The sequence below is a fragment of the Astatotilapia calliptera genome, chromosome 3 (assembly GCF_964374335.1).
Source record: "Astatotilapia calliptera chromosome 3, fAstCal68.1, whole genome shotgun sequence".
Lineage (NCBI taxonomy): Eukaryota > Metazoa > Chordata > Actinopteri > Cichliformes > Cichlidae > Astatotilapia > Astatotilapia calliptera.
Genome location: NC_137424.1, coordinates 22,152,252 through 22,174,392, shown reverse-complemented (window position 1 = coordinate 22,174,392; position 22,141 = coordinate 22,152,252). Strand labels below are relative to the sequence as shown.

Here is a 22,141-nt window from a genome sequence, read left to right as displayed (position 1 = left end):
TAGGGCCTGTGGCACTGGCTGAGGCCACTTACACCACACCAGGGCCTGTGGCTGCTGGCTGAGGCCACTTACACCACACCAGGGCCTGTGGCTGCTGGCTGAGGTCACTTACACCACACCAGTGCCTGTGGCTGCTGGCTGAGGGCACTTACACCACACCAGCGCCTGTGGCTTCTGGCTGAGGCCACTTACACCACACCAGGGCCTGTGGCTCTTGCTGAGGCCACTTACACCACACCAGGGCCTGTGGCTGCTGGCTGAGGCCACTTACACCACACCAGGGCATTAGTTGCTATTGAGGCCCCTTACACCACACCAGGGCCTGTGGCACTGGCTGAGGCCACTTACACCACACCAGGGCCTGTGGCTGCTGGCTGAGGCCACCTACACCACACCAGGGCATTAGTTGCTATTGAGGCCAATTACACCACACCAGGGTCTGTGACTCTTGCTCAGGCCACTTACACCACACCAGGGCCTGTGGCACTGGCTGAGGCCACTTACACCACACCAGGGCCTGTGGCTGCTGGCTGAGGCCACTTACACCACACCAGGGCCTGTGGCTGCTGGCTGAGGTCACTTACACCACACCAGGGCCTGTGGCTGCTGGCTGAGGGCACTTACACAACACCAGTACCTGTGGCTTCTGGCTGAGGCCACTTACACCACACCAGGGCCTGTGGCAGCTGGCTCAGGCCACTTACACCACACCAGGGCCTGTGGCTGCTGGCTGAGGCCACTTACACCACACCAGGGCCTGTGGCTGCTGGCTGAGGCCACTTACACCACACCAGTGCCTGTGGCTGCTGGCTGAGGCCACTTACACCACACCAGGGCATTAGTTGCTATTGAGGCCCCTTACACCACACCAGGGCCTGTGGCACTGGCTGAGGCCACTTACACCACACCAGGGCCTGTGGCTGCTGGCTGAGGCCACCTACACCTCACCAGGGCATTAGTTGCTATTGAGGCCAATTACACCACACCAGGGTCTGTGGCTCTTGCTCAGGCCACTTACACCACACCAGGGCCTGTGGCACTGGCTGAGGCCACTTACACCACACCAGGGCCTGTGGCTCTGGCTGAGGCCACTTACACCACACCAGGGCCTGTGGCTGCTGGCTGAGGCCATTTACACCACACCAGGGCCTGTGGCTGCTGGCTGAGGCCACTTACACCACACCAGGGCCTGTGGCTGCTGGCTGAGGCCACTTACACCACACCAGTGCCTGTGGCTTCTGGCTGAGGCCACTTACACCACACCAGGGCCTGTGGCTCTTGCTCAGGCCACTCACATCACACCAGGCCCTGCGCTTCTGGCCGAGGCCATCTTCACCAAACCAGGCCCTGTGCTGCTAGCTGTGGCCATGTACAACACACCAGGGCCTGTGCTGTTAGATAAATGCTAAACTGAGCCTTTGGGTTAGGGTATTATGCAAACATGCAGGTATGGTTAAAGGATTGTCTTCGTAACTTCAGGTACTTGCCACCTAATCAGTTGAATCCATAAATTGAGACATTGTGCTGGGGCCAGCAGCTTACGGCCATACCACCCTGAGCACGCCCGACCTCGTCTGATCTCGGAAGCTAAGCAGGGCTGGGCTTGGTTAGTACTTGGATGGGAGACTACCTGGGAATACCTGGTGCTGTAAGCCTTTCATTTTCATGTCATTGAACCGCTTTTGATCCAGAGAAGGGGTGTATTAAAAGACCAAAAGCAGCTGCCCATTAATGAGGGCACATTAACGACATTGCTTTTGGCTGTTTTCCAATGTCTTGTGCTGCTAGCTGATGCCACCTACACCACACCAGGGCCTGAGTGACCGGCTGGGGCCACTTACACCACATCAGGGCCTGTGGCTGCTGGCTGAGGCCACTTACACCACACCAGGGCCTGTGGCTGCTGGCTGAGGCCACTTACACCACACCAGAGCATTAGTTGCTATTGAGACCAATTACACCACACCATGGTCTGTGGCTCTTGCTCAGGCCACTTACACCACACCAGGGCCTGTGGCACTGGCTGAGGCCACTTACACCACACCAGGGCCTGTGGCTGCTGGCTGAGGCCACCTACACCACACCAGGGCCTTAGTTGCTATTGAGGCCACTTACACCACACCAGGGCCTGTGGCAGTGGCTGAGGCCACTTACACCACACCAGGGCCTGTGGCTGCTGGCTGAGGCCACTTACACCACACCAGGGCATTAGTTGCTATATAGGTCACTTACACCACACCAGGGCCTGTGGCACTGGCTGAGGCCACTTACACCACACCAGGGCCTGTGGCTCTGGCTGAGGCCACTTACACCACACCAGGGCCTGTGGCTGCTGGCTGAGGCCACTTACACCACACCAGGGCCTGTGGCTGCTGGCTGAGGCCACTTACACCACACCAGGGCCTGTGGCTGCTGGCTGAGGCCACTTACACCACACCAGTGCCTGTGGCTTCTGGCTGAGGCCACTTACACCACACCAGGGCCTGTGGCTCTTGCTCAGGCCACTCACATCACACCAGGCCCTGCGCTTCTGGCCGAGGCCATTTTCACCAAACCAGGCCCTGTGCTGCTAGCTGTGGCCATGTACAACACACCAGGCCCTGTGCTGGTTCCTGAGGCCATCTTCAACAATCCAGGGCCTGTGCTGTTAGATAAATGCTAAACTGAGCCTTTGGGTTAGGGTATTATGCAAACATGCAGGTATGGTTAAAGGATTGTCTTCGTAACTTCAGGTACTTGCCACCTAAATAGTTGAATCCATAAATTGAGACATTGTGCTGGGGCCAGCAGCTTACGGCCATACCACCCTGAGCACGCCCGACCTCGTCTGATCTCGGAAGCTAAGCAGGGCTGGGCTTGGTTAGTACTTGGATGGGAGACTACCTGGGAATACCTGGTGCTGTAAGCCTTTCATTTTCATGTCATTGAACAGCTTTTGATCCAGAGAAGGGGTGTATTAAAAGACCAAAAGCAGCTGCCCATTAATGAGGGCACATTAACGACATTGCTTTTGGCTGTTTTCCAATGTCTTGTGCTGCTAGCTGATGCCACCTACACCACACCAGGGCCTGAGTGACCGGCTGGGGCCACTTACACCACATCAGGGCCTGTGGCTGCTGGCTGAGGCCACTTACACCACACCAGGGCCTGTGGCTGCTGGCTGAGGCCACTTACACCACACCAGGGCATTAGTTGCTATTGAGGCCAATTACACCACACCAGGGTCTGTGGCTCTTGCTCAGGCCACTTACACCACACCATGGCCTGTGGCACTGGCTGAGGCCACTTACACCACACCAGGGCCTGTGGCTGCTGGCTGAGGCCACTTACACCACACCAGGGCATGTGGCTGCTGGCTGAGGTCACTTACACCACACCAGTGCCTGTGGCTGCTGGCTGAGGGCACTTACACCACACCAGTGCCTGTGGCTTCTGGCTGAGGCCACTTACACCACACCAGGGCCTGTGGCTGCTGGCTGAGGTCACTTACACCACACCAGTGCCTGTGGCTGCTGGCTGAGGGCACTTACACCACACCAGTGCCTGTGGCTTCTGGCTGAGGCCACTTACACCACACCAGGGCCTGTGGCTCTTGCTCAGGCCACTTACACCACACCAGGGCCTGTGGCACTGGCTGAGGCCACTTACACCACACCAGGGCCTGTGGCTGCTGGCTGAGGCCACCTACACCACACCAGGGCATTAGTTGCTATTGAGGCCAATTACACCACACCAGGGTCTGTGACTCTTGCTCAGGCCACTTACACCACACCAGGGCCTGTGGCACTGGCTGAGGCCACTTACACCACACCAGGGCCTGTGGCTGCTGGCTGAGGCCACTTACACCACACCAGGGCCTTTGGCTGCTGGCTGAGGTCACTTACACCACACCAGGGCGTGTGGCTGCTGGCTGAGGGCACTTACACCACACCAGTGCCTGTGGCTTCTGGCTGAGGCCACTTACACCACACTAGGGCCTGTGGCAGCTGGCTCAGGCCACTTACACCACACCAGGGCCTGTGGCTGCTGGCTGAGGCCACTTACACCACACCAGGGCCTGTGGCTGCTGGCTGAGGCCACTTACACCACACCAGTGCCTGTGGCTGCTGGCTGAGGCCACTTACACCACACCAGGGCATTAGTTGCTATTGAGGCCCCTTACACCACACCAGGGCCTGTGGCACTGGCTGAGGCCACTTACACCACACCAGGGCCTGTGGCTGCTGGCTGAGGCCACCTACACCACACCAGGGCATTAGTTGCTATTGAGGCCAATTACACCACACCAGGGTCTGTGGCTCTTGCTCAGGCCACTTACACCACACCAGGGCCTGTGGCACTGGCTGAGGCCACTTACACCACACCATGGCCTGTGGCTCTGGCTGAGGCCACTTACACCACACCAGGGCCTGTGGCTGCTGGCTGAGGCCATTTACACCACACCAGGGCCTGTGGCTGCTGGCTGAGGCCACTTACACCACACCAGGGACTGTGGCTGCTGGCTGAGGCCACTTACACCACACCAGTGCCTGTGGCTTCTGGCTGAGGCCACTTACACCACACCAGGGCCTGTGGCTCTTGCTCAGGCCACTTACACCACACCAGGGCCTGTGGCTGCTGGCTGAGGCCACTTACACCACACCAGGGCATTAGTTGCTATTGAGGCCAATTACACCACACCAGGGTCTGTGACTCTTGCTCAGGCCACTTACACCACACCAGGGCCTGTGGCACTGGCTGAGGCCACTTACACCACACCAGGGCCTGTGGCTGCTGGCTGAGGCCACTTACACCACACCAGGGCCTGTGGCTGCTGGCTGAGGTCACTTACACCACACCAGTGCCTGTGGCTGCTGGCTGAGGGCACTTACACCACACCAGTGCCTGTGGCTTTTGGCTGAGGCCACTTACACCACACCAGGGCCTGTGGCTGCTGGCTGAGGTCACTTACACCACACCAGTGCCTGTGGCTTCTGGCTGAGGCCACTTACACCACACCAGGGCCTGTGGCTCTTGCTCAGGCCACTTACACCACACCAGGGCCTGTGGCTGCTGGCTGAGGCCACTTACACCACACCAGGGCCTGTGGCTGCTGGCTGAGGGCACTTACACCACACCAGTGCCTGTGGCTGCTGGCTGAGGCCACTTACACCACACCAGGGCATTAGTTGCTATTGAGGCCCCTTACACCACACCAGGGCCTGTGGCACTGGCTGAGGCCACTTACACCACACCAGGGCCTGTGGCACTGGCTGAGGCCACTTACACCACACCAGGGACTGTGGCTGCTGGCTGAGGTCACTTACACCACACCAGGGCCTGTGGCTGCTGGCTGAGGCCACTTACACCACACCAGGGACTGTGGCTGCTGGCTGAGGCCACTTACACCACACCAGGGCCTGTGGCTGCTGGCTGAGGCCACTTACACCACACCAGGGACTGTGGCTTCTGGCTGAGGCCACTTACACCACACCAGGGCCTGTGGCTCTTGCTCAGGCCACTCACATCACACCAGGCCCTGCGCTTCTGGCCGAGGCCATCTTCACCAAACCAGGCCCTGTGCTGCTAGCTGTGGCCATGTACAACACACCAGGCCCTGTGCTGGTTCCTGAGGCCATCTTCAACAATCCAGGGCCTGTGCTGTTAGATAAATGCTAAACTGAGCCTTTGGGTTAGGGTATTATGCAAACATGCAGGTATGGTTAAAGGATTGTCTTCGTAACTTCAGGTACTTGCCACCTAATCAGTTGAATCCATAAATTGAGACATTGTGCTGGGGCCAGCAGATTACGGCCATACCACCCTGAGCATGCCCGACCTCGTCTGATCTCGGAAGCTAAGCAGGGCTGGGCTTGGTTAGTATTTGGATGGGAGACTACCTGGGAATACCTGGTGCTGTAAGCCTTTCATTTTCATGTCATTGAACCGCTTTTGATCCAGAGAAGGGGTGTATTAAAAGACCAAAAGCAGCTGCCCATTAATGAGGGCACATTAACGACATTGCTTTTGGCTGTTTTCCAATGTATTGTGCTGCTAGCTGATGCCACCTACACCACACCAGGGCCTGAGTGACCGGCTGGGGCCACTTACACCACATCAGGGCCTGTGGCTGCTGGCTGAGGCCACTTACACCACACCAGGGCCTGTGGCTGCTGGCTGAGGCCACTTACACCACACCAGGGCATTAGTTGCTATTGAGGCCAATTACACCACACCAGGGTCTGTGGCTCTTGCTCAGGCCACTTACACCACATCAGGGCCTGTGGCACTGGCTGAGGCCACTTACACCACACCAGGGCCTGTGGCTGCTGGCTGAGGCCACCTACACCACACCAGGGCATTAGTTGCTATTGAGGCCAATTACACCACACCAGGGTCTGTGACTCTTGCTCAGGCCACTTACACCACACCAGGGCCTGTGGCTGCTGGCTGAGGCCACTTACACCACACCAGGGCCTGTGGCTGCTGGCTGAGGCCACTTACACCACACCAGGGCCTGTGGCTGCTGGCTGAGGTCACTTACACCACACCAGTGCCTGTGGCTGCTGGCTGAGGGCACTTACACCACACCAGTGCATGTGGCTTCTGGCTGAGGCCACTTACACCACACCAGGGCCTGTGGCTGCTGGCTGAGGCCACTTACACCACACCAGGGCCTGTGGCTGCTGGCTGAGGTCACTTACACCACACCAGTGCCTGTGGCTGCTGGCTGAGGGCACTTACACCACACCAGTGCCTGTGGCTTCTGGCTGAGGCCACTTACACCACACCAGGGCCTGTGGCTCTTGCTCAGGCCACTTACACCACACCAGGGCCTGTGGCTGCTGGCTGAGGCCACTTACACCACACCAGGGCCTGTGGCTGCTGGCTGAGGGCACTTACACCACACCAGTGCCTGTGGCTGCTGGCTGAGGCCACTTACACCACACCAGGGCATTAGTTGCTATTGAGGCCCCTTACACCACACCAGGGCCTGTGGCTGCTGGCTGAGGCCACCTACACCACACCAGGGCATTAGTTGCTATTGAGGCCAATTACACCACACCAGGGTCTGTGACTCTTGCTCAGGCCACTTACACCACACCAGGGCCTGTGGCACTGGCTGAGGCCACTTACACCACACCAGGGCCTGTGGCTGCTGGCTGAGGCCACTTACACCACACCAGGGCCTGTGGCTGCTGGCTGAGGTCACTTACACCACACCAGGGCCTGTGGCTGCTGGCTGAGGCCACTTACACCACACCAGGGCCTTAGTTGCTATTGAGGCCCCTTACACCACACCAGGGCCTGTGGCACTGGCTGAGGCCACTTACACCACACCAGGGCCTGTGGCTGCTGGCTGAGGCTACCTACACCACACCAGGGCATTAGTTGCTATTGAGGCCAATTACACCACACCAGGGTCTGTGGCTCTTGCTCAGGCCACTTACACCACACCAGGGCCTGTGGCACTGGCTGAGGCCACTTACACCACACCAGGGCCTGTGGCTGCTGGCTGAGGCCACTTACACCACACCAGGGCCTGTGGCTGCTGGCTGAGGCCACTTACACCACACCAGGGCCTGTGGCTGCTGGCTGAGGCCACTTACACCACACCAGGGACTGTGGCTGCTGGCTGAGGCCACTTACACCACACCAGTGCCTGTGGCTTCTGGCTGAGGCCACTTACACCACACCAGGGCCTGTGGCTCTTGCTCAGGCCACTCACATCACACCAGGCCCTGCGCTTCTGGCCGAGGCCATCTTCACCAAACCAGGCCCTGTGCTGCTAGCTGTGGCCATGTACAACACACCAGGGCCTGTGCTGTTAGATAAATGCTAAACTGAGCCTTTGGGTTAGGGTATTATGCAAACATGCAGGTATGGTTAAAGGATTGTCTTCGTAACTTCAGGTACTTGCCACCTAATCAGTTGAATCCATAAATTGAGACATTGTGCTGGGGCCAGCAGCTTACGGCCATACCACCCTGAGCACGCCCGACCTCGTCTGATCTCGGAAGCTAAGCAGGGCTGGGCTTGGTTAGTACTTGGATGGGAGACTGCCTGGGAATACCTGGTGCTGTAAGCCTTTCATTTTCATGTCATTGAACCGCTTTTGATCCAGAGAAGGGGTGTATTAAAAGACCAAAAGCAGCTGCCCATTAATGAGGGCACATTAACGACATTGCTTTTGGCTGTTTTCCAATGTCTTGTGCTGCTAGCTGATGCCACCTACACCACACCAGGGCCTGAGTGACCGGCTGGGGCCACTTACACCACATCAGGGCCTGTGGCTGCTGGCTGAGGCCACTTACACCACACCAGGGCCTGTGGCTGCTGGCTGAGGCCACTTACACCACACCAGGGCCTGTGGCTGCTGGCTGAGGCCACCTACACCACACCAGGGCCTTAGTTGCTATTGAGGCCAATTACACCACACCAGGGTCTGTGGCTCTTGCTCAGGCCACTTACACCACACCAGGGCCTGTGGCTGCTGGCTGAGGCCACTTACACCACACCAGGGCATTAGTTGCTATTGAGGCCCCTTACACCACACCAGGGCCTGTGGCACTGGCTGAGGCCACTTACACCACACCAGGGCCTGTGGCTGCTGGCTGAGGCCACCTACACCACACCAGGGCATTAGTTGCTATTGAGGCCAATTACACCACACCAGGGTCTGTGGCTCTTGCTCAGGCCACTTACACCACACCAGGGCCTGTGGCACTGGCTGAGGCCACTTACACCACACCATGGCCTGTGGCTCTGGCTGAGGCCACTTACACCACACCAGGGCCTGTGGCTGCTGGCTGAGGCCATTTACACCACACCAGGGCCTGTGGCTGCTGGCTGAGGCCACTTACACCACACCAGGGACTGTGGCTGCTGGCTGAGGCCACTTACACCACACCAGTGCCTGTGGCTTCTGGCTGAGGCCACTTACACCACACCAGGGCCTGTGGCTCTTGCTCAGGCCACTTACACCACACCAGGGCCTGTGGCTGCTGGCTGAGGCCACTTACACCACACCAGGGCATTAGTTGCTATTGAGGCCAATTACACCACACCAGGGTCTGTGACTCTTGCTCAGGCCACTTACACCACACCAGGGCCTGTGGCACTGGCTGAGGCCACTTACACCACACCAGGGCCTGTGGCTGCTGGCTGAGGCCACTTACACCACACCAGGGCCTGTGGCTGCTGGCTGAGGTCACTTACACCACACCAGTGCCTGTGGCTGCTGGCTGAGGGCACTTACACCACACCAGTGCCTGTGGCTTTTGGCTGAGGCCACTTACACCACACCAGGGCCTGTGGCTGCTGGCTGAGGTCACTTACACCACACCAGTGCCTGTGGCTTCTGGCTGAGGCCACTTACACCACACCAGGGCCTGTGGCTCTTGCTCAGGCCACTTACACCACACCAGGGCCTGTGGCTGCTGGCTGAGGCCACTTACACCACACCAGGGCCTGTGGCTGCTGGCTGAGGGCACTTACACCACACCAGTGCCTGTGGCTGCTGGCTGAGGCCACTTACACCACACCAGGGCATTAGTTGCTATTGAGGCCCCTTACACCACACCAGGGCCTGTGGCACTGGCTGAGGCCACTTACACCACACCAGGGCCTGTGGCACTGGCTGAGGCCACTTACACCACACCAGGGACTGTGGCTGCTGGCTGAGGTCACTTACACCACACCAGGGCCTGTGGCTGCTGGCTGAGGCCACTTACACCACACCAGGGACTGTGGCTGCTGGCTGAGGCCACTTACACCACACCAGGGCCTGTGGCTGCTGGCTGAGGCCACTTACACCACACCAGGGACTGTGGCTTCTGGCTGAGGCCACTTACACCACACCAGGGCCTGTGGCTCTTGCTCAGGCCACTCACATCACACCAGGCCCTGCGCTTCTGGCCGAGGCCATCTTCACCAAACCAGGCCCTGTGCTGCTAGCTGTGGCCATGTACAACACACCAGGCCCTGTGCTGGTTCCTGAGGCCATCTTCAACAATCCAGGGCCTGTGCTGTTAGATAAATGCTAAACTGAGCCTTTGGGTTAGGGTATTATGCAAACATGCAGGTATGGTTAAAGGATTGTCTTCGTAACTTCAGGTACTTGCCACCTAATCAGTTGAATCCATAAATTGAGACATTGTGCTGGGGCCAGCAGATTACGGCCATACCACCCTGAGCATGCCCGACCTCGTCTGATCTCGGAAGCTAAGCAGGGCTGGGCTTGGTTAGTATTTGGATGGGAGACTACCTGGGAATACCTGGTGCTGTAAGCCTTTCATTTTCATGTCATTGAACCGCTTTTGATCCAGAGAAGGGGTGTATTAAAAGACCAAAAGCAGCTGCCCATTAATGAGGGCACATTAACGACATTGCTTTTGGCTGTTTTCCAATGTATTGTGCTGCTAGCTGATGCCACCTACACCACACCAGGGCCTGAGTGACCGGCTGGGGCCACTTACACCACATCAGGGCCTGTGGCTGCTGGCTGAGGCCACTTACACCACACCAGGGCCTGTGGCTGCTGGCTGAGGCCACTTACACCACACCAGGGCATTAGTTGCTATTGAGGCCAATTACACCACACCAGGGTCTGTGGCTCTTGCTCAGGCCACTTACACCACATCAGGGCCTGTGGCACTGGCTGAGGCCACTTACACCACACCAGGGCCTGTGGCTGCTGGCTGAGGCCACCTACACCACACCAGGGCATTAGTTGCTATTGAGGCCAATTACACCACACCAGGGTCTGTGACTCTTGCTCAGGCCACTTACACCACACCAGGGCCTGTGGCTGCTGGCTGAGGCCACTTACACCACACCAGGGCCTGTGGCTGCTGGCTGAGGCCACTTACACCACACCAGGGCCTGTGGCTGCTGGCTGAGGTCACTTACACCACACCAGTGCCTGTGGCTGCTGGCTGAGGGCACTTACACCACACCAGTGCATGTGGCTTCTGGCTGAGGCCACTTACACCACACCAGGGCCTGTGGCTGCTGGCTGAGGCCACTTACACCACACCAGGGCCTGTGGCTGCTGGCTGAGGTCACTTACACCACACCAGTGCCTGTGGCTGCTGGCTGAGGGCACTTACACCACACCAGTGCCTGTGGCTTCTGGCTGAGGCCACTTACACCACACCAGGGCCTGTGGCTCTTGCTCAGGCCACTTACACCACACCAGGGCCTGTGGCTGCTGGCTGAGGCCACTTACACCACACCAGGGCCTGTGGCTGCTGGCTGAGGGCACTTACACCACACCAGTGCCTGTGGCTGCTGGCTGAGGCCACTTACACCACACCAGGGCATTAGTTGCTATTGAGGCCCCTTACACCACACCAGGGCCTGTGGCTGCTGGCTGAGGCCACCTACACCACACCAGGGCATTAGTTGCTATTGAGGCCAATTACACCACACCAGGGTCTGTGACTCTTGCTCAGGCCACTTACACCACACCAGGGCCTGTGGCACTGGCTGAGGCCACTTACACCACACCAGGGCCTGTGGCTGCTGGCTGAGGCCACTTACACCACACCAGGGCCTGTGGCTGCTGGCTGAGGTCACTTACACCACACCAGGGCCTGTGGCTGCTGGCTGAGGCCACTTACACCACACCAGGGCCTTAGTTGCTATTGAGGCCCCTTACACCACACCAGGGCCTGTGGCACTGGCTGAGGCCACTTACACCACACCAGGGCCTGTGGCTGCTGGCTGAGGCTACCTACACCACACCAGGGCATTAGTTGCTATTGAGGCCAATTACACCACACCAGGGTCTGTGGCTCTTGCTCAGGCCACTTACACCACACCAGGGCCTGTGGCACTGGCTGAGGCCACTTACACCACACCAGGGCCTGTGGCTGCTGGCTGAGGCCACTTACACCACACCAGGGCCTGTGGCTGCTGGCTGAGGCCACTTACACCACACCAGGGCCTGTGGCTGCTGGCTGAGGCCACTTACACCACACCAGGGACTGTGGCTGCTGGCTGAGGCCACTTACACCACACCAGTGCCTGTGGCTTCTGGCTGAGGCCACTTACACCACACCAGGGCCTGTGGCTCTTGCTCAGGCCACTCACATCACACCAGGCCCTGCGCTTCTGGCCGAGGCCATCTTCACCAAACCAGGCCCTGTGCTGCTAGCTGTGGCCATGTACAACACACCAGGGCCTGTGCTGTTAGATAAATGCTAAACTGAGCCTTTGGGTTAGGGTATTATGCAAACATGCAGGTATGGTTAAAGGATTGTCTTCGTAACTTCAGGTACTTGCCACCTAATCAGTTGAATCCATAAATTGAGACATTGTGCTGGGGCCAGCAGCTTACGGCCATACCACCCTGAGCACGCCCGACCTCGTCTGATCTCGGAAGCTAAGCAGGGCTGGGCTTGGTTAGTACTTGGATGGGAGACTGCCTGGGAATACCTGGTGCTGTAAGCCTTTCATTTTCATGTCATTGAACCGCTTTTGATCCAGAGAAGGGGTGTATTAAAAGACCAAAAGCAGCTGCCCATTAATGAGGGCACATTAACGACATTGCTTTTGGCTGTTTTCCAATGTCTTGTGCTGCTAGCTGATGCCACCTACACCACACCAGGGCCTGAGTGACCGGCTGGGGCCACTTACACCACATCAGGGCCTGTGGCTGCTGGCTGAGGCCACTTACACCACACCAGGGCCTGTGGCTGCTGGCTGAGGCCACTTACACCACACCAGGGCCTGTGGCTGCTGGCTGAGGCCACCTACACCACACCAGGGCCTTAGTTGCTATTGAGGCCAATTACACCACACCAGGGTCTGTGGCTCTTGCTCAGGCCACTTACACCACACCAGGGCCTGTGGCTGCTGGCTGAGGCCACTTACACCACACCAGGGCATTAGTTGCTATTGAGGCCACTTACACCACACCAGGGCCTGTGGCTGCTGGCTGAGGCCACCTACACCACACCAGGGCATTAGTTGCTATTGAGGCCAATTACACCACACCAGGGTCTGTGGCTCTTGCTCAGGCCACTTACACCACACCAGGGCCTGTGGCACTGGCTGAGGCCACTTACACCACACCAGGGCCTGTGGCTCTGGCTGAGGCCACTTACACCACACCAGGGCCTGTGGCTGCTGGCTGAGGCCACTTACACCACACCAGGGCCTGTGGCTGCTGGCTGAGGCCACTTACACCACACCAGTGCCTGTGGCTTCTGGCTGAGGCCACTTACACCACACCAGGGCCTGTGGCTCTTGCTCAGGCCACTCACATCACACCAGGCCCTGCGCTTCTGGCCGAGGCCATCTTCACCAAACCAGGCCCTGTGCTGCTAGCTGTGGCCATGTACAACACACCAGGCCCTGTGCTGGTTCCTGAGGCCATCTTCAACAATCCAGGGCCTGTGCTGTTAGATAAATGCTAAACTGAGCCTTTGGGTTAGGGTATTATGCAAACATGCAGGTATGGTTAAAGGATTGTCTTCGTAACTTCAGGTACTTGCCACCTAATCAGTTGAATCCATAAATTGAGACATTGTGATGGGGCCAGCAGCTTACGGCCATACCACCCTGAGCACGCCCGACCTCGTCTGATCTCGGAAGCTAAGCAGGGCTGGGCTTGGTTAGTACTTGGATGGGAGACTACCTGGGAATACCTGGTGCTGTAAGCCTTTCATTTTCATGTCATTGAACCGCTTTTGATCCAGAGAAGGGGTGTATTAAAAGACCAAAAGCAGCTGCCCATTAATGAGGGCACATTAACGACATTGCTTTTGGCTGTTTTCCAATGTCTTGTGCTGCTAGCTGATGCCACCTACACCACACCAGGGCCTGAGTGACCGGCTGGGGCCACTTACACCACATCAGGGCCTGTGGCTGCTGGCTGAGGCCACTTACACCACACCAGGGCCTGTGGCTGCTGGCTGAGGCCACTTACACCACACCAGAGCATTAGTTGCTATTGAGACCAATTACACCACACCAGGGTCTGTGGCTCTTGCTCAGGCCACTTACACCACACCAGGGCCTGTGGCACTGGCTGAGGCCACTTACACCACACCAGGGCCTGTGGCTGCTGGCTGAGGCCACCTACACCACACCAGGGCCTTAGTTGCTATTGAGGCCACTTACACCACACCAGGGCCTGTTGCAGTGGCTGAGGCCACTTACACCACACCAGGGCCTGTGGCTGCTGGCTGAGGCCACTTACACCACACCAGGGCATTAGTTGCTATTGAGGCCACTTACACCACACCAGGGCCTGTGGCTGCTGGCTGAGGCCACCTACACCACACCAGGGCATTAGTTGCTATTGAGGCCAATTACACCACACCATGGTCTGTGGCACTGGCTGAGGCCACTTACACCACACCAGGGCCTGTGGCACTGGCTGAGGCCACTTACACCACACCAGGGCCTGTGGCTGCTGGCTGAGGCCACTTACACCACACCAGGGCCTGTGGCTGCTGGCTGAGGCCACTTACACCACACCAGGGCCTGTGGCTGCTGGCTGAGGCCACTTACACCACACCAGTGCCTGTGGCTTCTGGCTGAGGCCACTTACACCACACCAGGGCCTTAGTTGCTATTGAGGCCAATTACACCACACCAGGGTCTGTGACTCTTGCTCAGGCCACTTACACCACACCAGGGCCTGTGGCACTGGCTGAGGCCACTTACACCACACCAGGGCCTGTGGCTGCTGGCTGAGGCCACTTACACCACATCAGGGCCTGTGGCTGCTGGCTGAGGCCAATTACACCACACCAGGGCCTGTGGCTCTTGCTCAGGCCACTCACATCACACCAGGCCCTGCGCTTCTGGCCGAGGCCATCTTCACCAAACCAGGCCCTGTGCTGCTAGCTGTGGCCATGTACAACACACCAGGCCCTGTGCTGGTTCCTGAGGCCATCTTCAACAATCCAGGGCCTGTGCTGTTAGATAAATGCTAAACTGAGCCTTTGGGTTAGGGTATTATGCAAACATGCAGGTATGGTTAAAGGATTGTCTTCGTAACTTCAGGTACTTGCCACCTAATCAGTTGAATCCATAAATTGAGACATTGTGCTGGGGCCAGCAGCTTACGGCCATACCACCCTGAGCACGCCCGACCTCGTCTGATCTCGGAAGCTAAGCAGGGCTGGGCTTGCTTAGTACTTGGATGGGAGACTGCCTGGGAATACCTGGTGCTGTAAGCCTTTCATTTTCATGTCATTGAACCGCTTTTGATCCAGAGAAGGGGTGTATTAAAAGACCAAAAGCAGCTGCCCATTAATGAGGGCACATTAACGACATTGCTTTTGGCTGTTTTCCAATGTCTTGTGCTGCTAGCTGATGCCACCTGCACCACACCAGGGCCTGAGTGACCGGCTGGGGCCACTTACACCACATCAGGGCCTGTGGCTGCTGGCTGAGGCCACTTACACCACACCAGGGCCTGTGGCTGCTGGCTGAGGCCACTTACACCACACCAGGGCATTAGTTGCTATTGAGGCCAATTACACCACACCAGGGTCTGTGGCTCTTGCTCAGGCCACTTACACCACACCAGGGCCTGTGGCACTGGCTGAGGCCACTTACACCACACCAGGGCCTGTGGCTGCTGGCTGAGGCCACCTACACCACACCAGGGCATTAGTTGCTATTGAGGCCAATTACACCACACCAGGGTCTGTGACTCTTGCTCAGGCCACTTACACCACACCAGTGCCTGTGGCACTGGCTGAGGCCACTTACACCACACCAGGGCCTTGTGCTGCTGGCTGAGGCCACTTACACCACACCAGTGCCTGTGGCTGCTGGCTGAGGCCACTTACACCACACCAGGGCATTAGTTGCTATTGAGGCCCCTTACACCACACCAGGGCCTGTGGCACTGGCTGAGGCCACTTACACCACACCAGGGCCTGTGGCTGCTGGCTGAGGCCACCTACACCACACCAGGGCATTAGTTGCTATTGAGGCCAATTACACCACACCAGGGTCTGTGACTCTTGCTTTGGCCACTTACACCACACCAGGGCCTGTGGCTGCTGGCTGAGGCCACTTACACCACACCAGGGCCTGTGGCTGCTGGCTGAGGGCACTTACACCACACCAGTGCCTGTGGCTTCTGGCTGAGGCCACTTACACCACACCAGGGCCTGTGGCTCTTGCTCAGGCCACTTACACCACACCAGGGCCTGTGGCACTGGCTGAGGCCACTTACACCACACCAGGGCCTGTGGCTGCTGGCTGAGGGCACTTACACCACACCAGGGCCTGTGGCTGCTGGCTGAGGGCACTTACACCACACCAGTGCCTGTGGCTGCTGGCTGATGCCACTTACAGCACACCAGGGCATTAGTTGCTATTGAGGCCACTTACACCACACCAGGGTCTGTGGCTCTTGCTCAGGCCACTTACACCACACCAGGGCCTGTGGCACTGGCTGAGGCCACTTACACCACACCAGGGCCTGTGGCTGCTGGCTGAGGCCACTTACACCACACCAGGGCCTGTGGCTGCTGGCTGAGGCCACTTACACCACACCAGGGCCTGTGGCTGCTGGCTGAGGCCACTTACACCACACCAGTGCCTGTGGCTTCTGGCTGAGGCCACTTACACCACACCAGGGCCTGTGGCTCTTGCTCAGGCCACTCACATCACACCAGGCCCTGCGCTTCTGGCCGAGGCCATCTTCACCAAACCAGGCCCTGTGCTGCTAGCTGTGGCCATGTACAACACACCAGGCCCTGTGCTGGTTCCTGAGGCCATCTTCAACAATCCAGGGCCTGTGCTGTTAGATAAATGCTAAACTGAGCCTTTGGGTTAGGGTATTATGCAAACATGCAGGTATGGTTAAAGGATTGTCTTCGTAACTTCAGGTACTTGCCACCTAATCAGTTGAATCCATAAATTGAGACATTGTGCTGGGGCCAGCAGCTTACGGCCATACCACCCTGAGCACGCCCGACCTCGTCTGATCTCGGAAGCTAAGCAGGGCTGGGCTTGGTTAGTACTTGGATGGGAGACTGCCTGGGAATACCTGGTGCTGTAAGCCTTTCATTTTCATGTCATTGAACCGCTTTTGATCCAGAGAAGGGGTGTATTAAAAGACCAAAAGCAGCTGCCCATTAATGAGGGCACATTAACGACATTGCTGTTGGCTGTTTTCCAATGTCTTGTGCTGCTAGCTGATGCCACCTACACCACACCAGGGCCTGAGTGACCGGCTGGGGCCACTTACACCACATCAGGGCCTGTGGCTGCTGGCTGAGGCCACTTACACCACACCAGGGCCTGTGGCTGCTGGCTGAGGCCACTTACACCACACCAGGGCATTAGTTGCTATTGAGGCCAATTACACCACACCAGGGTCTGTGGCTCTTGCTCAGGCCACTTACACCACATCAGGGCCTGTGGCACTGGCTGAGGCCACTTACACCACACCAGGGCATTAGTTGCTATTGAGGCCAATTACACCACACCAGGGTCTGTGACTCTTGCTCAGGCCACTTACACCACACCAGGGCCTGTGGCACTGGCTGAGGCCACTTACACCACACCAGGGCCTGTGGCTGCTGGCTGAGGCCACTTACACCACACCAGGGCCTGTGGCTGCTGGCTGAGGTCACTTACACCACACCAGTGCCTGTGGCTGCTGGCTGAGGGCACTTACACCACACCAGTGCCTGTGGCTTCTGGCTGAGGCCACTTACACCACACCAGGGCCTGTGGCTGCTGGCTGAGGCCACTTACACCACACCAGGGCCTGTGGCTGCTGGCTGAGGTCACTTACACCACACCAGTGCCTGTGGCTGCTGGCTGAGGGCACTTACACCACACCAGTGCCTGTGGCTTCTGGCTGAGGCCACTTACACCACACCAGGGCCTGTGGCTCTTGCTCAGGCCACTTACACCACACCAGGGCCTGTGGCTGCTGGCTGAGGCCACTTACACCACACCAGGGCCTGTGGCTGCTGGCTGAGGCCACTTACACCACACCAGGGCATTAGTTGCTATTGAGGCCAATTACACCACACCAGGGTCTGTGGCTCTTGCTCAGGCCACTTACACCACACCAGGGCCTGTGGCACTGGCTGAGGCCACTTACACCACACCAGGGCCTGTGGCTGCTGGCTGAGGCCACCTACACCACACCAGCGCCTTAGTTGCTATTGAGGCCACTTACACCACACCAGGGCCTGTGGCACTGGCTGAGGCCACTTACACCACACCAAGGCCTGTGGCTGCTGGCTGAGGCCACTTACACCACACCAGGGCATTAGTTGCTATTGAGGCCACTTACACCACACCAGGGCCTGTGGCTGCTGGCTGAGGCCACCTACACCACACCAGGGCATTAGTTGCTATTGAGGCCAATTACACCACACCAGGGTCTGTGGCTCTTGCTCAGGCCACTTACACCACACCAGGGCCTGTGGCACTGGCTGAGGCCACTTACACCACACCAGGGCCTGTGGCTCTGGCTGAGGCCACTTACACCACACCAGGGCCTGTGGCTGCTGGCTGAGGCCACTTACACCACACCAGGGCCTGTGGCTGCTGGCTGAGGCCACTTACACCACACCAGGGCCTGTGGCTGCTGGCTGAGGCCACTTACACCACACCAGTGCCTGTGGCTTCTGGCTGAGGCCACTTACACCACACCAGGGCCTTAGTTGCTATTGAGGCCAATTACACCACACCAGGGTCTGTGACTCTTGCTCAGGCCACTTACACCACACCAGGGCCTGTGGCACTGGCTGAGGCCACTTACACCACACCAGGGCCTGTGGCTGCTGGCTGAGGCCACTTACACCACACCAGGGCCTGTGGCTGCTGGCTGAGGCCAATTACACCACACCAGGGCCTGTGGCTCTTGCTCAGGCCACTCACATCACACCAGGCCCTGCGCTTCTGGCCGAGGCCATCTTCACCAAACCAGGCCCTGTGCTGCTAGCTGTGGCCATGTACAACACACCAGGCCCTGTGCTGGTTCCTGAGGCCATCTTCAACAATCCAGGGCCTGTGCTGTTAGATAAATGCTAAACTGAGCCTTTGGGTTAGGGTATTATGCAAACATGCAGGTATGGTTAAAGGATTGTCTTCGTAACTTCAGGTACTTGCCACCTAATCAGTTGAATCCATAAATTGAGACATTGTGCTGGGGCCAGCAGCTTACGGCCATACCACCCTGAGCACGCCCGACCTCGTCTGATCTCGGAAGCTAAGCAGGGCTGGGCTTGGTTAGTACTTGGATGGGAGACTGCCTGGGAATACCTGGTGCTGTAAGCCTTTCATGTCATTGAACCGCTTTTGATCCAGAGAAGGGGTGTATTAAAAGACCAAAAGCAGCTGCCCATTAATGAGGGCACATTAACGACATTGCTTTTGGCTGTTTTCCAATGTCTTGTGCTGCTAGCTGATGCCACCTACACCACACCAGGGCCTGAGTGACCGGCTGGGGCCACTTACACCACATCAGGGCCTGTGGCTGCTGGCTGAGGCCACTTACACCACACCAGGGCCTGTGGCTGCTGGCTGAGGCCACTTACACCACACCAGGGCCTGTGGCTGCTGGCTGAGGCCACCTACACCACACCAGGGCCTTAGTTGCTATTGAGGCCAATTACACCACACCAGGGCCTGTGGCTGCTGGCTGAGGCCACTTACACCACACCAGGGCATTAGTTGCTATTGAGGCCACTTACACCACACCAGGGCCTGTGGCTGCTGGCTGAGGCCACCTACACCACACCAGGGCATTAGTTGCTATTGAGGCCAATTACACCACACCAGGGTCTGTGGCTCTTGCTCAGGCCACTTACACCACACCAGGGCCTGTGGCACTGGCTGAGGCCACTTACACCACACCAGGGCCTGTGGCTCTGGCTGAGGCCACTTACACCACACCAGGGCCTGTGGCTGCTGGCTGAGGCCACTTACACCACACCAGGGCCTGTGGCTGCTGGCTGAGGCCACTTACACCACACCAGTGCCTGTGGCTTCTGGCTGAGGCCACTTACACCACACCAGGGCCTGTGGCTCTTGCTCAGGCCACTCACATCACACCAGGCCCTGCGCTTCTGGCCGAGGCCATCTTCACCAAACCAGGCCCTGTGCTGCTAGCTGTGGCCATGTACAACACACCAGGCCCTGTGCTGGTTCCTGAGGCCATCTTCAACAATCCAGGGCCTGTGCTGTTAGATAAATGCTAAACTGAGCCTTTGGGTTAGGGTATTATGCAAACATGCAGGTATGGTTAAAGGATTGTCTTCGTAACTTCAGGTACTTGCCACCTAATCAGTTGAATCCATAAATTGAGACATTGTGCTGGGGCCAGCAGCTTACGGCCATACCACCCTGAGCACGCCCGACCTCGTCTGATCTCGGAAGCTAAGCAGGGCTGGGCTTGGTTAGTACTTGGATGGGAGACTACCTGGGAATACCTGGTGCTGTAAGCCTTTCATTTTCATGTCATTGAACCGCTTTTGATCCAGAGAAGGGGTGTATTAAAAGACCAAAAGCAGCTGCCCATTAATGAGGGCACATTAACGACATTGCTTTTGGCTGTTTTCCAATGTCTTGTGCTGCTAGCTGATGCCACCTACACCACACCAGGGCCTGAGTGACCGGCTGGGGCCACTTACACCACATCAGGGCCTGTGGCTGCTGGCTGAGGCCACTTACACCACACCAGGGCCTGTGGCTGCTGGCTGAGGCCACTTACACCACACCAGAGCATTAGTTGCTATTGAGACCAATTACACCACACCAGGGTCTGTGGCTCTTGCTCAGGCCACTTACACCACACCAGGGCCTGTGGCACTGGCTGAGGCCACTTACACCACACCAGGGCCTGTGGCTGCTGGCTGAGGCCACCTACACCACACCAGGGCCTTAGTTGCTATTGAGGCCACTTACACCACACCAGGGCCTGTGGCAGTGGCTGAGGCCACTTACACCACACCAGGGCCTGTGGCTGCTGGCTGAGGCCACTTACACCACACCAGGGCATTAGTTGCTATTGAGGCCACTTACACCACACCAGGGCCTGTGGCTGCTGGCTGAGGCCACCTACACCACACCAGGGCATTAGTTGCTATTGAGGCCAATTACACCACACCATGGTCTGTGGCACTGGCTGAGGCCACTTACACCACACCAGGGCCTGTGGCACTGGCTGAGGCCACTTACACCACACCAGGGCCTGTGGCTGCTGGCTGAGGCCACTTACACCACACCAGGGCCTGTGGCTGCTGGCTGAGGCCACTTACACCACACCAGGGCCTGTGGCTGCTGGCTGAGGCCACTTACACCACACCAGTGCCTGTGGCTTCTGGCTGAGGCCACTTACACCACACCAGGGCCTTAGTTGCTATTGAGGCCAATTACACCACACCAGGGTCTGTGACTCTTGCTCAGGCCACTTACACCACACCAGGGCCTGTGGCACTGGCTGAGGCCACTTACACCACACCAGGGCCTGTGGCTGCTGGCTGAGGCCACTTACACCACACCAGGGCCTGTGGCTGCTGGCTGAGGCCAATTACACCACACCAGGGCCTGTGGCTCTTGCTCAGGCCACTCACATCACACCAGGCCCTGCGCTTCTGGCCGAGGCCATCTTCACCAAACCAGGCCCTGTGCTGCTAGCTGTGGCCATGTACAACACACCAGGCCCTGTGCTGGTTCCTGAGGCCATCTTCAACAATCCAGGGCCTGTGCTGTTAGATAAATGCTAAACTGAGCCTTTGGGTTAGGGTATTATGCAAACATGCAGGTATGGTTAAAGGATTGTCTTCGTAACTTCAGGTACTTGCCACCTAATCAGTTGAATCCATAAATTGAGACATTGTGCTGGGGCCAGCAGCTTACGGCCATACCACCCTGAGCACGCCCGACCTCGTCTGATCTCGGAAGCTAAGCAGGGCTGGGCTTGGTTAGTACTTGGATGGGAGACTGCCTGGGAATACCTGGTGCTGTAAGCCTTTCATTTTCATGTCATTGAACCGCTTTTGATCCAGAGAAGGGGTGTATTAAAAGACCAAAAGCAGCTGCCCATTAATGAGGGCACATTAACGACATTGCTTTTGGCTGTTTTCCAATGTCTTGTGCTGCTAGCTGATGCCACCTGCACCACACCAGGGCCTGAGTGACCGGCTGGGGCCACTTACAC

The 22,141-nt window shown here is 57.9% G+C and overlaps 12 non-coding genes across 12 annotated transcripts; all 12 read left to right on the top strand.

The window, feature by feature from the left end:
• The first annotated feature begins 1,536 nt into the window (after positions 1 to 1,536).
• Positions 1,537 to 1,655, top strand: LOC145427332 (5S ribosomal RNA). Its single transcript, XR_013908013.1, has one exon. It is a non-coding gene; the product is annotated as a 5S ribosomal RNA (ribosomal RNA).
• A 1,134-nt stretch (positions 1,656 to 2,789) lies between these two features.
• LOC145427321 (5S ribosomal RNA) lies at positions 2,790 to 2,908 on the top strand. Its single transcript, XR_013908012.1, has one exon. It is a non-coding gene; the product is annotated as a 5S ribosomal RNA (ribosomal RNA).
• A 2,877-nt stretch (positions 2,909 to 5,785) lies between these two features.
• Positions 5,786 to 5,904, top strand: LOC145427251 (5S ribosomal RNA). The gene has a single exon (XR_013907983.1). It is a non-coding gene; the product is annotated as a 5S ribosomal RNA (ribosomal RNA).
• Positions 5,905 to 7,949: 2,045 nt separating this feature from the next.
• Positions 7,950 to 8,068, top strand: LOC145426340 (5S ribosomal RNA). The gene has a single exon (XR_013907050.1). It is a non-coding gene; the product is annotated as a 5S ribosomal RNA (ribosomal RNA).
• Positions 8,069 to 10,152: 2,084 nt separating this feature from the next.
• Positions 10,153 to 10,271, top strand: LOC145427250 (5S ribosomal RNA). The gene has a single exon (XR_013907982.1). It is a non-coding gene; the product is annotated as a 5S ribosomal RNA (ribosomal RNA).
• A 2,045-nt stretch (positions 10,272 to 12,316) lies between these two features.
• On the top strand, positions 12,317 to 12,435 carry LOC145426339 (5S ribosomal RNA). The gene has a single exon (XR_013907049.1). It is a non-coding gene; the product is annotated as a 5S ribosomal RNA (ribosomal RNA).
• Positions 12,436 to 13,530: 1,095 nt separating this feature from the next.
• On the top strand, positions 13,531 to 13,649 carry LOC145427310 (5S ribosomal RNA). Its single transcript, XR_013908011.1, has one exon. It is a non-coding gene; the product is annotated as a 5S ribosomal RNA (ribosomal RNA).
• Positions 13,650 to 15,057: 1,408 nt separating this feature from the next.
• On the top strand, positions 15,058 to 15,176 carry LOC145426987 (5S ribosomal RNA). Its single transcript, XR_013907710.1, has one exon. It is a non-coding gene; the product is annotated as a 5S ribosomal RNA (ribosomal RNA).
• A 1,725-nt stretch (positions 15,177 to 16,901) lies between these two features.
• Positions 16,902 to 17,020, top strand: LOC145426338 (5S ribosomal RNA). The gene has a single exon (XR_013907048.1). It is a non-coding gene; the product is annotated as a 5S ribosomal RNA (ribosomal RNA).
• A 2,118-nt stretch (positions 17,021 to 19,138) lies between these two features.
• LOC145426337 (5S ribosomal RNA) lies at positions 19,139 to 19,257 on the top strand. The gene has a single exon (XR_013907047.1). It is a non-coding gene; the product is annotated as a 5S ribosomal RNA (ribosomal RNA).
• Positions 19,258 to 20,307: 1,050 nt separating this feature from the next.
• Positions 20,308 to 20,426, top strand: LOC145427299 (5S ribosomal RNA). Its single transcript, XR_013908010.1, has one exon. It is a non-coding gene; the product is annotated as a 5S ribosomal RNA (ribosomal RNA).
• A 1,408-nt stretch (positions 20,427 to 21,834) lies between these two features.
• LOC145426336 (5S ribosomal RNA) lies at positions 21,835 to 21,953 on the top strand. Its single transcript, XR_013907046.1, has one exon. It is a non-coding gene; the product is annotated as a 5S ribosomal RNA (ribosomal RNA).
• Positions 21,954 to 22,141: the final 188 nt, after the last annotated feature.